Source organism: Lagopus leucura, unplaced genomic scaffold (assembly GCF_019238085.1).
Source record: "Lagopus leucura isolate 7727_CA_CO unplaced genomic scaffold, USGS_WTPT01 Super-Scaffold_100002, whole genome shotgun sequence".
In the NCBI taxonomy this organism is placed as follows: domain Eukaryota; kingdom Metazoa; phylum Chordata; class Aves; order Galliformes; family Phasianidae; genus Lagopus; species Lagopus leucura.
In genome coordinates, this window is record NW_024962263.1 from 78713391 (window position 1) to 78726900 (window position 13510).

The window sequence follows — 13510 nt, forward strand, 5'->3', positions numbered from 1 at the left end:
CCTCTCCTCTCCTCTCCTCTCCTCTCCTCTCCTCTCCTCTCCTCTCCCCTGCACCTATCCAACTTGACCCAACTGTCACTGCATCTACCTCTTCTTAGATTTGAAACTCCTGATGATAAGAGCTTCCAGTTCCATATTTGCTCTATCTGTAGTGGAGTCTAGATCTGTTATATGACTAGTATATACAGCATACTAACCAGATACATCTAATTTTATTTATATATATATATACATATATATATATATGTATGTATTTTACATATTCAATTCTCTGCTCTGAATAAAATCATATTTAGCATGGTGCATATTGAACAATTTTCTGGCAGGATGGAATAAGTGAAAGTCTTTTTAAAATCAGAGTCACGGTAAAGGCAAATTTTTTGCATCTCTTTAAAAAATCATTCTTTTGGTAGGTGACATCATTAGGACTGTGCTGAAACAGAGTTAATGAAAAACTATTTCAAGGTTGATCTTTCAGAAGTACTGGATATTTACACAGTATAAATAAAAAATTAGTTGTAAAAATTGAGAGCAGTGTTAAAACCTGCACAATCTTTATAACAACTGGAGGGACAGTCACCACCATTTTTAGTCTAGAGCACTTCCTCTGGGAATCTGATTCTACCATGTGTAATGAGGCACATGCATGCAGGAGAAGGGGGTGATTTTAAGAGAATGTTCTCCTTTATGGTAATGCAAATACAGAATAACTTTCTTTACTAGATTTGAACTGAGACAAACTAGCATAACCCTCTCAAATCCCACATGAGGAACACACAGAAGGGTAGTCCTGGACAGATTCCCAGTTGCCTACAGCAGTGTTTCTCTTTTTTTTTTTTTTTTTTTTTCTGGGTGGCAATCCAGACACTGTGTGTTTACTATAAGAGCAAAAATACATTCATGATAGCAGTGATAAGCCTGTATAATTGGAGTATGTATTTGGCCAGAGAAGACAAAATTCTTGAAGACAGTGGTGTTTTGAACCTATGGGAATTATGTGGGTGTTTTTTGTTGTTGTTGTTTTGTTTTTATCCAGACTCTTTAATGTTCTTTTTTCAGAGCTGGGAGCTGTCTGGCAGAACAACTTGGATTCCATGAGGTGCCACATGCCACCCTTTTCCACCAATCCTGGCAGTGGGACCTAAGTCCTGAAGCACAGTGTGCGGACCTGGAGAAGGGGAAATGCTGCTGAAAAAACAGCTTTCCTGCACTCTAAGTTTCCCCTGCTCCTCTGGGGGAGCAGATACAGTTCCCCCCAAAGCAGCATTGTATGTTAGCAGGATATTTTTTATCATTTTTTCGTATAAAATTTGTGCTCATGTTTATAGATCTTGATGGAAGTAACTAGGGAGATCTGAGGCTTCAAATCCTGCATATCTTTCCAACAAATGTTTAACATCTGTTGTTTCTTGGAGAGTGTTTCTTTTTTTAAAAAATCCTAATTTAGTGGGTCTTGGCATACGTTCATACTCTTGTGGGAAAGCACGTCCTATAAATAGGAGGTTTGGTCACTATCACACAGCAGTGGGGTCCCTTTTGCGAGGCTTCTTGTAGCAATGCTTTCTGCTCCATTGGGTGAGATCCCTGAAATGCCACCCTGCTCAGTGCTTGTGGTCTTGCTGAATCAGGGTCTTACATGACCATTCCAGCACATATGATCAATTGTTGTAGATCATCCTAATCTATGAACAGAACATCTCCTAACTGTCTTAACTATGGGCAAAAGGCTGTTCTATGTGACTATTTCTGCATCTGCAGGAACAGTTTTGATGACTATTTAGAAGTGTCTCATAAAAGTTGAGGTTGGTTGGTCCATCAGCAGGAACAACTTTGTGGGAGTCCCTAATGCAACCAGAGCCTCCACCCTAGGTACTAACACAAATGATGGCTAGAACAGTCCAAGCACAGCAAGAGGGAAGGGAATTTCCCAAAATGTCTCTTAAATCAGCTTAAGTTACAAAAGGATGACCTGATTTCTTTCTCTACATCATTTGTTTCAGGAGTTCCTTCGGTTGTTCTTAGGACTACCCATTGTGCAAGGGATGTTTTAGGGAGGGAAGGCTATAAAAACATCCTTTAATCTCACTTTCCTTTGACAAGATGAGCCCTGCTATGTTGTGTCTATTTCCACATGTTTTCTGCCCTTGCAGCATTACCAGGAGGACAAGGTAGCACAAAATCTTGTCTAGGAGGGTTCAAGTACTGCCTGTCACAAACAGTAGGTACTTGCAGGTGATCAGAGTTCAGGTTTCAAGCCTGTTGCAAGGATGCAAATTTAATCCAGTTATTGAGCCCTGTTCCTGTTTCAGGTTCTGTTTAAAATCCAGCTTTGGATGCGGTGAACTGTAGTTGAATTTGGCCTTAGTGCATGGACATGTTTGAATAAAATGTGCCAACTCTTGTTGAGACTCACTGCTTGAGCAATGCACAGGATTCATGCTTCTTTTCTGATTTGCTTGGAATTCTGCTCAGAAGATTTTCCCAAACAGAAGAAGATTCAAGGATCGTATTCATTTTGGGAAACTTTGGAGGACACAAAGCTGTCCAACAGGTGAGTGTCCAGCAAAAGGGAATCTAAGATCATAAACAAGCAAATCTCCTTTCTGTGCTTTCCTCATCCGTAGAACTCATAGTTTCTCTCCTTACGTCTTTGCCTATGATTGCATTATCACTAAAATTTCTGAAGTGGTGAGATACAGTGGGAATGAGTGGATGACAAGAGACCTTTTCAGTGGTCTGCGGCCTGGAGGAACTGGCAGCCAGTCATTAGTGGTGTATCTCAGGGACTGCTAGTGGGGCAAAACTGTTTAGTATCTTTATTAATGGTGAAGATGATGACAAAAAGTCCCATCTCAGTGAGTCTCTGGTAAAGCAGTTGATAGCCTTGAGGACTCAGCTGCTCTTCAGAGGGACAGGGTGGAGAAGTGGGCTGGTAGGCAGTTATGAAGTTTAGCAAATGGTCATTCTACATGTATATAAGGGTTCCTTGATATAAGGAAAAGGTTATCCTCCAAAGACAGTCAAATATTAAAATAGTGGTCCAGAAAGTTTGTTGATCTATATCCTAGTAGATACTGAGATCTCAACCAGATGCAGTCTCGAGCATCTAGCTTTACCACTAGCCATGAGTTCTGAGTAGGAGAATAGAAGACAGACCTTTAGAGGTACTCACCTTGCTCTGTGATCTTGTGACTCTGTGTCAGCTGAAGAGAAGATGGGATTGGAAAGGATCTGTTCTAGCCACATCAGGTCACAGCAGAGACACTCTCCACTGTCCCTAACATTTTTGTGCTCCTTACTACTAGCAAATGGCAGAGAATGAGTAAGCAATAGACACAACCAAGTCCATCAACATTGTTTAGTGGCCTGGATCTAATCGACCTCCCACAGAAGCCCTCTGTAAGATTCCCTTTCCCATAATGGAGTGTTATGTAGGTCCCACAAAAACAGGAGGATTTTAAAAAACTTCAACTAAAAAACTTTCAATTGGTGGAAAGAGTCATGAAAACTCAGCTTAGAATTGCCCTCCCCACCCTCCCTCTGCCCTCTATCACATACACACACACTCACACATGAAACCACTTTTGTGGTATCTGCCATTCTGGTCTGTAGATAAATTAATCAACGTGGAGATGCGTGTTTACTGTCAATAAGGGAATGATACTCCGTTCATTACAGAAAAAAAACTTTTTTAAGTCTGCAAGAACACCATGGGAAAACAAGAAGGTTGACATTATAAAAGAAATGAAGCAATCAAAGAGTGTTCGTTTCAGTGACTTACGTTATTTTGTGACACTCATAATTCAGGACACAGTGTAGCTAGTCAAGCGTGATTAACTTCTTCTGGGATCTGACATTGTATTCTCTTTTGAAGCAAGAACTGGAGTCGGCAATATACAGGAGAGAAAGCTGATCAATGGAAGCGTGCCATTACCTGAAAGAATATGGTCTTTTGATTCTCCTCTGTAAATGAACAAGTGTCTTTTGTTCCCAGAACAGAACAGTGGCATAAAGGGCTTTGCACGGAATACTATTCAGAAGAAATTGGCATTATATAGCATACTTGTAAGGAAAACAACAATTTGAGTAGGGGTTTCATTTGTGCCCAAATCTCTACCAGAAACTCAGCAGGAAGGAAGGGAAGCGCAAAAGATGCAAACAATCAGACCCTTGTTAGGTGATACAGGACCTACAGGAACATGAGAGGCTGCACTTTTACTGAAATAATGTGGTAAAATAAACAGTGTGCAATACTGGAAGATGAATGGGAAGTTAATTCTGTTAGCATTTACAATATTTCAATAGCAATATTTTCTGAACAATGGTCCCTATTGATGCTGCAAGTGCTTGCACATTGGGCCTGCTTCTTGTTCAACAGATCTGAGACTGTTTGACCGGCTGTATTCTCTAATTGGACAAGGAAGGTTTCCAAAAGTGATGAAAGGCTCTATCTCATCTGTGATGAAACTGTTTGGAACCTAACTCATGCTGATTTGTTGTTGTTACTGCTGTACTGTTGTGTTGCCTTTTTTTTTTTTTTCTTGTAGGATATCTGGGAATATTTATTATTTTAAGTGGCACAGTAACTAGAGGCCAAAGGTTAATAACTTCAAGTCTAGTACTTCTGTATTTTATCACCAGCTAGTGCTTATCAGAATAACAAAATAAATGGTTTAACAATGGTTTAACTCTACTTGCAAACTTCCTCTGTTACATAAAAGATCCCTGTATACCTTCTTAGCTTAGGAGAGCACTTAGCTATGTTAAAATATTTGGAAATTAAGGGGCTAAAAAAGAGAGAGAGAAAAAAAAGAAATACACTTTCAAGTGAGATAGATTATTACTTGCATAATTAAAGGATTTTCTATACATAGGTATGCCGTTCAGCAGTATGAACTCTCCATACTGTGAAACAGCATAGCTATGCCAGCAATTAATAATTTTGACTTTAAACAAGGCAAATCTTTGTCCTGGACTGTGGGCCAAGTTTAACAGCATCTGTCTGGCTTAAAGGCCAATTCTTGCAACAGTTTGCTACAAAAATAGATTTACATTAATGCTGCTATTCCTGTGCATTTGCCTATTACTGTCTGTACACAAAGCTGCCTGATTTTCTCAATGTCTTGTGCTAGAAATGGGCCCCTCCCTGGCCACAGGGACAGCAGGCTGCTGGAAACAGGCCCAGGTGCTGGGTCTTCTGTGCTGTTGAACCAGATGCATCTGCAAAAAGTCTATGTCACAGCTAGCTTGGGATCTAAAAATTGCCATCAAAGCTCCATCCTCTTCCTTCATCCCTTCCTTCCGATGCAGCCCAGCCCTCCTTGAATTTGAAACTGTTGCCTCCAATTTCTTAGGTCTCCAGAGGCTTACACAAGCTCCTTGGAATTCAGTCCCATCTGTGGAGCTGCGTTGGTGGCTTAACCCTTGAGGGACACAGCAGGAAAAGGCACAAAATCTTAGGAGGGGATTTCTTAACTACTGGAACACTGTTCTTGAATTATGTCAAAGCAATAAAAAACCCACCAACCTAACATTTTTCCTGTCTCATTGTCATGGTCAATAACAATATCAAAACAACACCTTGTGCGAGGGCTGCTCCAAAAGAAATGCTTCACATTTTATTATGTTGGCCCACCATGTCAGAGGCAGATGTTGGTGCTTTAGCAGTAGAGTATGAATTTTCCTACCAATATTCCATTACAGGTTGTAGCCAAGCAAAAGTTCTTAACTATGAGAGTGGTGAGGTGCTGGAACAGACGGCCCAGAGAGGTTGTGGTTGCCCCATCCCTAGAGGTGTTCAAGGCCAGACTGGATGGGGCCCTGGGCAGCCTGGTCTAGTATTAAATGGAGAGGTTGGTGGCCCTGCCTGTGGCAGAGGGTTGGAGATACATGATCCTTGAGGTCCCTTCCAACCCTGGCCGTTCTGTGATTCTGTGATTCTGTGAACAGATGGCAGCAGAGAGGCAAACTAACAAAATGGTATTTGACATGGAAGCATGTATGAAGAAAAGGTGTGGAAAAATTGCACCCACTGTCATTCATTGACATTTATTGAATGCTTATGGAGACCAAACAGTGTATGTCAGTGTTTCAGTTGTGGTGACAGCAGTGTGAAAGACAAGCCACATTCTAGATAGTCGCACAGCTGTCATACCTTGAAAAGTCTCTTGATCAGCTCATCTGAGCAAATCAGTGGATTACAAACTGAGAAGTGTGTATGGTGCTGAATATCATCTTCAATTTGTTAATGATGATCATGACAACATTGGAATATTGCAAATTTACATCAGAATGGTCACACAGATGTCCACATAGGAACAGAAAGAACAACATAGGCAAGTTTGTCAGGACCTATTGAACGAGTACAAGGCTGGAGGTGACAGTTTCCTGGGTCACATAATTACCAATACTGAGAAGTGGTGTCATCACTGAGTCTGAGTCAGAATGTCAGTTCATGAAGTAAATTCCCCGCTGAAGAAAAAGTTCAAGACATGTCCCTGAACAGGTAAAGTGATGTGCTTTGTCTTTCGGGATAGGAAAATGGATGAACTTTCTAGATTTCCTGGAGCCCAGAGAAACCATCAAGAGAAACCATCAAGAGAAACCATCAACTCCGACTTCTGCATCACAATTCTGACTAAGCTGAAGGTTTGAACTTCCAGTCAGGCCAGAGAAGAAGAAACCTTTCTCTTACAACACGATAACACCAAGCCCAGTACCAGTTTGAAGACTGTGGAGCACACTGCCAGTCTGGGCTAGGCTGCCGTACCACACCCACTATATATTTTGGACTTAGTATCTTCTAATTTCCATTTGTATGGGCTGATGAGAGATGGACAGCATGGACAATATTTTCCTATCTACAACACTTCAAAGCAGCTGTGAAGCAGTGGGTCACCTCCGCGAATGCAGATTTTATGAGCGTGGCATGCAGGCTCTTGATCATCGCTGGTGAAAATACATAGCTATAGTACTGACTATGCTGAAAAATAGTATATTATAGCTGAGGATTTGCTCTGTCAAATAGTGTTATTATGCTCTTTATGTCTGTTGTAGTTTCCATGAAAATAAACAGGTGGAATTACTTTCAGAGAGACCTACGTATTTTAATCTTCTCTCCTTGAGCAGCATCCATCTGCATAGTCCCTTTGCAAATGTGCTGCAGCAATAACAGAGTGGGATCCAAGGCTCCAGAAGGGATGTCATGTTGGTGTGAATTAAAATCTGAAAATTAAGAGGAATACCTGTCATTTTCCACCTGTCCTGTGACTTTATCATCATCTTTATTCAGTAATACATTTTATACAGCTTTCGATTTTCAACACGATGAATGGTAGATTCTCACAAGAGCCACACGAGTTAGTTACAGAGATACTATTATCTCTGAGCTAGATGGAAAGAAATGATCTTATAGTGAGAGGAGAGTTCTACAACCCCAGAAGATATTGCTTTGATTCAAGGATGTCTGAGACTGTGGACGAGTAATTTAATTTCCACGCTTCAGTTTCTCCATCCTATTGAAAAAGGAATCCCAATACTCATCTGCTGCAGAGGGGCATCCTGATGAGCATGGGAAGACTGTGAGGCTTTTGCAGTGAAATAAGCAAAAAACAAATAAAATGAAAATCTAAGCCATGAAAAGAAATGGCGGGTGCAGAAAGGCCAAACTGTATGGAGGACTGTGAAGCAAACCATTTGCAAAGGCTGGATCAGGAAACCAGAGCTGTCATCTGCCACCCCCAGCTTGTGGCTGAAACCACACTCCACACAGCCACTAGAGAACAATATATATTTTTTTCCCCACGTGTTATTTTCACAACATTACAGATTATACCCTACCCAGTAATAGAGCCCTCAGCCAACTGGCTTGTGACATTTTGTAGTTGGGAATGCCACAGTTAGCAAAGTGCCATTCAGTGAAGGAATGCTACCAGTTGACCTGTTGATTGAGACATCTGTCCCAGATTGCTGCATATGCTAGTCAAAAGACAGTCACATGTTTCTTTTCCTTTTTTTTCTTCTTTTTTGTCCTTATACTGGCCAGAAAATCCTGCGGCTTCTAAAAGATTAAAACACTGGGTTAAACACTTTGATGGGGTTGATTCTTGAGTTACAAAACCAGAAACAGGAAAGGCCCTAACTTTTTCTAAGAGTCAAAGAGATGGAAAAGACAGACTGATGCAGAGAGGCAGCACAGGTGTTAATGCTGGCCCCCCAAAGCAGTGTCCTGAGGGATTATGGAGGCCAGCCCCCGGGTTTCAGAATTCTGCCTGTGAAGGCAGCCCTGAGGCTTTCTGCAGCAGGTTCTCCGAGTTTGGTGTTGGCTCTAGTCAAAGTCAGCGACATCCTCAGGTTCCACATGCAGCAGGCATACTCTGTTTGCAGTACATGAAACTTTTAGACGAAACTTCTTTTTTTTTTTTTTTTTTTCAAACTGCCATTTCAGGTCAGTGACCACTTCGGTTCAGCTGTACTTCCTTTTCTTTCCCTTTAAAAAGTAAAAGCATCGGGCATGTGTATCTCCTGCCGTGAGCTGAGGGTGTTAAATATTGCCTCAGCTGCAGTTTTGCCACAGTGTGGGCTGTGACAGTCCTCTGCTGCTCCAGGGCCCGCAGTGGCAATGGTCACACTGTTTGCTCAGAAATTCAAGCACTGAGATGATCTCATACACTGCAATGGCAATGTAAAATCAGTGCCATCCTGATTTCACATCCAAGTTGTCTCTACAGTGACCCAAATCCAGCCACTGACTTTTTGCTGGATTCTAGGCAGGGCTTTGGGAGCACATCCTAAGCAAGGGTTGATGAAGAGTCTGCAGGGGCCTGCTCGGGAGGTCATAGGCAGAAACTGTTCAATCACAGCTTCCAGTCGTATTTGTGACCAAAAAAACCCCAATTTTGAATTAAAAGGGTACAAATTTTCAGTCGGGAAAAGAATAAATGTGATGTGTCTCAGGTGACTGAGGGCAAAACTTGAATCCCAGAAAAAATGGTCAGTTTGCAAGCAGCTTCCAGGCTCAAGTGGGAGCAGATAAATTTCCTTAGAGAAGCTATTTAAGCAGTCTTTGGTAAACAACAAACAAACACTGCTGCCTGTTTGCAGAAATGTGCCTGCATTTTCATGATTATTATTATTTTTTAAATTTATTTTTTACTGTAAATGTTCACCAGAAGGTATTCTTCTTTCATTTCCAGGTTATTTTCTTTGGAGAAAATATATGTTCTCTGTGGTCACTTCAAACGTACATCAGACCAGAGATCATTCAAATGATCTTTTAATGCTTCTAAATGAAGATATAATATGACAGCTAAGAAACTCACACGGGAAAGAAATCCATTTTTCTCCCAAAGGCTGACACACAGCTGAGACTGATTTTTCTAAGGTTTCCTCTGAACTTGTCTGAACTATTTTTTCAGACTGAAGAGTAGAACAACAGTAATAGGAATGAAGTGACATTAATAATGTAACATCAGTTCTTTTCTTCTTTCCCCTTTGCCTCAATATGCAAAGTCTGATAGTTGCTGAAATATATTCAATCCTGAGGGACAAAATGAGGACCTACAAAAAAAAGCAAGGATGGTAAGTAGCTGACTAGAAATATTGACAGCGTCTGTGAATTTCTTAAACTGTTTCACATCTCAGAGTTTTCATTTCCAAAGTGGAGACAAATTATTCACTGCATCGCAGGTATTTGATTCATTGATGAGAAGATGTGCAATTAAACTTATGCTAAAGCACTCCTTAGCTATAACATCTATGGTTCTTTAATTATGGGGATGGAACATGGCAATCAACTACATGAGTTAATCACTGAAAATTGCTTGTCATTCCTCATCATTTGGGAGCTCAAGCTCACAGAGTGAAAACTTGTGCTCTTTACCCAGGCAGAACTCCAAGTGAGGACAGGGTGGGCTTTGCCATATGGGATCCAGTGGAAGTGAATGGGAGATTTGCCTCAGTTAGGAAATGAATGCATTTTGCCTCGGTTCAAACCTTTCACTTCCCTACATCACTGTGCTAAGCCCAACAGTGAGACCTGGCTGCTGCAGGAGGATTTTGGAGCACGGCCATCCAAATTATCTGAACAGAATGACCACTTGCTGTCTGACTGCTGAGCATTAAGTGTGTGTGAGTTCAGTATAAATTCAAGGTTTTGCTTCTGAAATGGCTAAGCACAGCATCAGACAGTATAGAGGAAGTTTCCCTTTGCCACATATGCCACACACTTTCTTTTGCATATGAGATTCTCTTTTTACAGTCCTACCCAACAGCTTTGTCAAAATGTGAGCTGATTTTGTGCCACAGGCAAATATTTATGAAGAACAGGACTGGCAACTGAAATAATTTGTTCCATTTACCTAAACAAGTTTTTGAATCTTAAATTGCCAAGAATAAAAGAGGCTCATGCAATTAAAGAAAAACAAAAACTAGGGTAAAATGAGTAGATTAGAACAGCGATAGTTATCTTACAATGGTAAGAAAAAAAAAAAGACTATAAAAACCTTTTAAGCTTGGATTTTATTTTTTTTCATTAGCATTACTCACTGATGCTTTGTTCACTGCTGGCATTATTTGAATTTGCATTCTGTACTGAAATCAGCTTTTGTGTAGTTTTATTTTGTTTCTTTCTTCATGCTCTCTAAACAGAACATTCCAATAAGTTTGGGGTAAGTGATATCCCAATGTCCTTACAAGAAACAGGTAACAGCTTTCTTTAAAAAAGAGTGGAAGCCCAAAAAACAGAGTTCCTGAGATGAGGAGCAAAGTGTTAGTGTTCCTGAGAAGTGACATGCTGATCTGTCAACACTGGAGGGGCTATGATTCAGGTTGGTTCTCTGCTGCGGACCAAGAAAATATGGGTCATGTTTTGGGGTAAAGAATGCGAAAGCAGGGGACTTGACCCAGCAGCTGCACCACCTGCACTCTACTACTGCATGGTGACTACAGTCCAAGCAGTTTCAATCCTGCTTTCACCAATGATGTTTCTTCACACCGTGAATTTGTCACCACACCAGCAACCATGAATGCGGTACTCAATGGTGAGGGCAGGAAGTGAAGACAGAAACCCAAAGGAGGAGCTGAGGCAAGGCTGGAGCTGCTGTGGAGCAGGTGATCTGGGGGACAGGTGGAGCAGCAGCATTGAGCTGGTCCACCAGGCCTGGAGGAGAGGACAGGAGTGAAAGCATAGCTAGAGACAAAGGCTGCTCTTGTTTGAAGAGAGGAATAAATCCTGAATTGACACCTTACTGAAGTCAGGCCTGTGCTTAGCAAACTTGTGGGTATCTTGGCTCCTGAACATGGACCCTCCTTGGTGGTCTCAGTGTCAATGTACCAACTGAGAAGGAGGAGGGTGGTGGAGAGAGTTGGTGTGGCTGCTTCCGCATTTAACCACTCTAAAGAGTTTGACAAAATTAACAGTGTTTTTTTTTTCTCATTTCTTCAGCAGGTTTGGAGTCAGATTATTTCCTGTCTCCTCAGAAGACAGAACAGCTGCTGTAAAAGCAAGACCATGAGGAGACACAGCAGTGTTGCTGCCAGATAAGGATAGCATGGCTGTTCATTCCCTTCTCACTCACGCAGGACAGGGCCATCATTATCTAGTTTAAAGCAAACATGACAGACACTGCTATTATCACATCAGCAGATTGTTCAGTTATTATTGTTTGTATTGCAGGAGTGCCTGGAGGCCCAGGCTGTGTTGCAACACTTATTTGCTATGTGCAGGACATACTTTCAGGAGACCGTTCCCATCTGGAACAGCTTCTTCTGCACACACTAAGTATCAGTAAGAAAAAAGGGACTAATCACACTGTACCAGAGCAAAGGAAATGCAGTTTACCCAAAGTTGTAACTGAGAAACTCTTCTATAGAGCTGTATGGACAGCATCATTCTCAAGCCATGTGGAGAGACAGCAAAATTAATCAGCTGATGTTTTTGCATGTAGAAAGAAAAGATTGCATATGCCTGAAACAACCTGCACTAAACATGGTGATACAAGTGGCAATTCCACTTGTTCAGAAGGCAGCCTGATAATGGGAGACTTAAGAATTTTTGTACGTCTTCGCTAATGATCCCTTTAATTACTAGCTATAAATCATATGGTATGAAAACATCACCATTCTCATTTCAAGAAGAAAGATTTTGTAATGCTTTTTCACTGTGTAATACATATGGATTTAGGGCTCTGTGGATTAAATTTGGCAATTTCAGGCATGCAAGGTTACTAATCCGTACTTTGTCTACATAAAATCGAAAGAAGAAGCAAGGCAGCCTTGTGCCCTGGGGATGGCTGGGGAATTCCACACATGCCTGTCTTCTGTAACTCTTGTCAAGGGTGAAAACATTAATGTCAGTGTTGCAATAGTTACAGGCAGACTAAAAGGGCACACTTCAAGCAAAGCAAACGTGGTTTCATTGAGTATTTCTCTGTTTTCACCTCGCAGTTATTTTTTTGACACCTCTGTTCTCCCAGTTTCCTGATGTTTTAAAGTATGTATTTGTCACATTTAATTCTGTTTTCCTGTAATAGCTTCATCCGCAGAGACTTCTCTTGGAGAACGGCCCAGAGATTTTTCTGTTTCTTCTTACATTTCTATTTTCCCTGCATCTGCTGTTACATCATCTATATGGGTTATATACACATAATTTTAGTTTTTATGTCAAACTTATAATGCCACAATCAGGCTGTCAAAATGACTAAGTCCTGAGGAATTTATTTAGGCAAAATTTGCACAGAATTGTCTGTGATTTCTTTAATAAGTTGAATGCTGCAATATTTCTGGTAGGTATGCCAAAATAATATAGGTATAAGAATAGAGCATTAGTAAAAATCATTTCAGGAGCCAGTAAAGTAAATCACATTGTGCAGTTTTAACAAGGTCAATGATGAACTGGAAGGAAGCAAGAAATCTTGATTTTGGCTTCAGTTTTCAATTCTTGACCACACTTCTTTGCTGTGTAATTACACTATTTACTGTTAAATTTTATTTAATATTGAACTGAGTAAATTCTATAATTACTGAATTTAATAAATTATGTAACTATTCTCCTGCATCTCATTAATAGATCCTGCAATCTTGTATCAAATACATAATTGGTGTAAGTTTGCTGTTCATATTTCAGTTTCCTTTTAAAGATCACTAGACTCCACACATGAGTACATTCGTCTTTCTGTCAGCTGCTCTGCTCCCCAGCCATCACCTGTGGTTTGTGGAGCCCTCAGTCCCAGGTGGTAACCAAATTGGGATTTGGTATAATTGGGTAGCAAAGCACAGGAAGAGGCAAACACAAGAAAATTATCCAAAATTTGGAGTACTCTGCAACTGTAGCAGTTGTGCAGTTGAAGATGCTGCTATTGAGTAGGAGCTGCTCAAGGGTGAGATCCTGCAGAGCCTGAAGGTAAACCGCCCATCAGTGCTGCAAGCATTTTTCTTAAGTAGTGAACTGCTTCTGAAAAATGTTTGTTTGTGTTGTTTTGGTAGGTTTTTTTTCCTCATCTCTCCCCACTTT

General features: G+C 40.8%; 1 long non-coding RNA gene across 2 annotated transcripts in view; it reads left to right on the top strand.

The window, feature by feature from the left end:
- The window catches only part of LOC122178617, a 17201-nt gene extending 5730 nt beyond the window's left edge, over nucleotides 1–11471 (top strand). Inside the window, exons 3-6 of one of the 2 annotated variants that reach the window (XR_006178398.1) lie at nucleotides 1060–1268; nucleotides 2310–2551; nucleotides 9511–9579; nucleotides 11444–11471. This is a non-coding gene — a long non-coding RNA (uncharacterized LOC122178617). Of the gene's footprint in view, nucleotides 1–1059; nucleotides 1269–2309; nucleotides 2552–6536; nucleotides 6961–9510; nucleotides 9580–11443 lie in introns of those variants that run through there. The other variant, XR_006178399.1, reaches the window with a different exon arrangement.
- Nucleotides 11472–13510: the final 2039 nt, after the last annotated feature.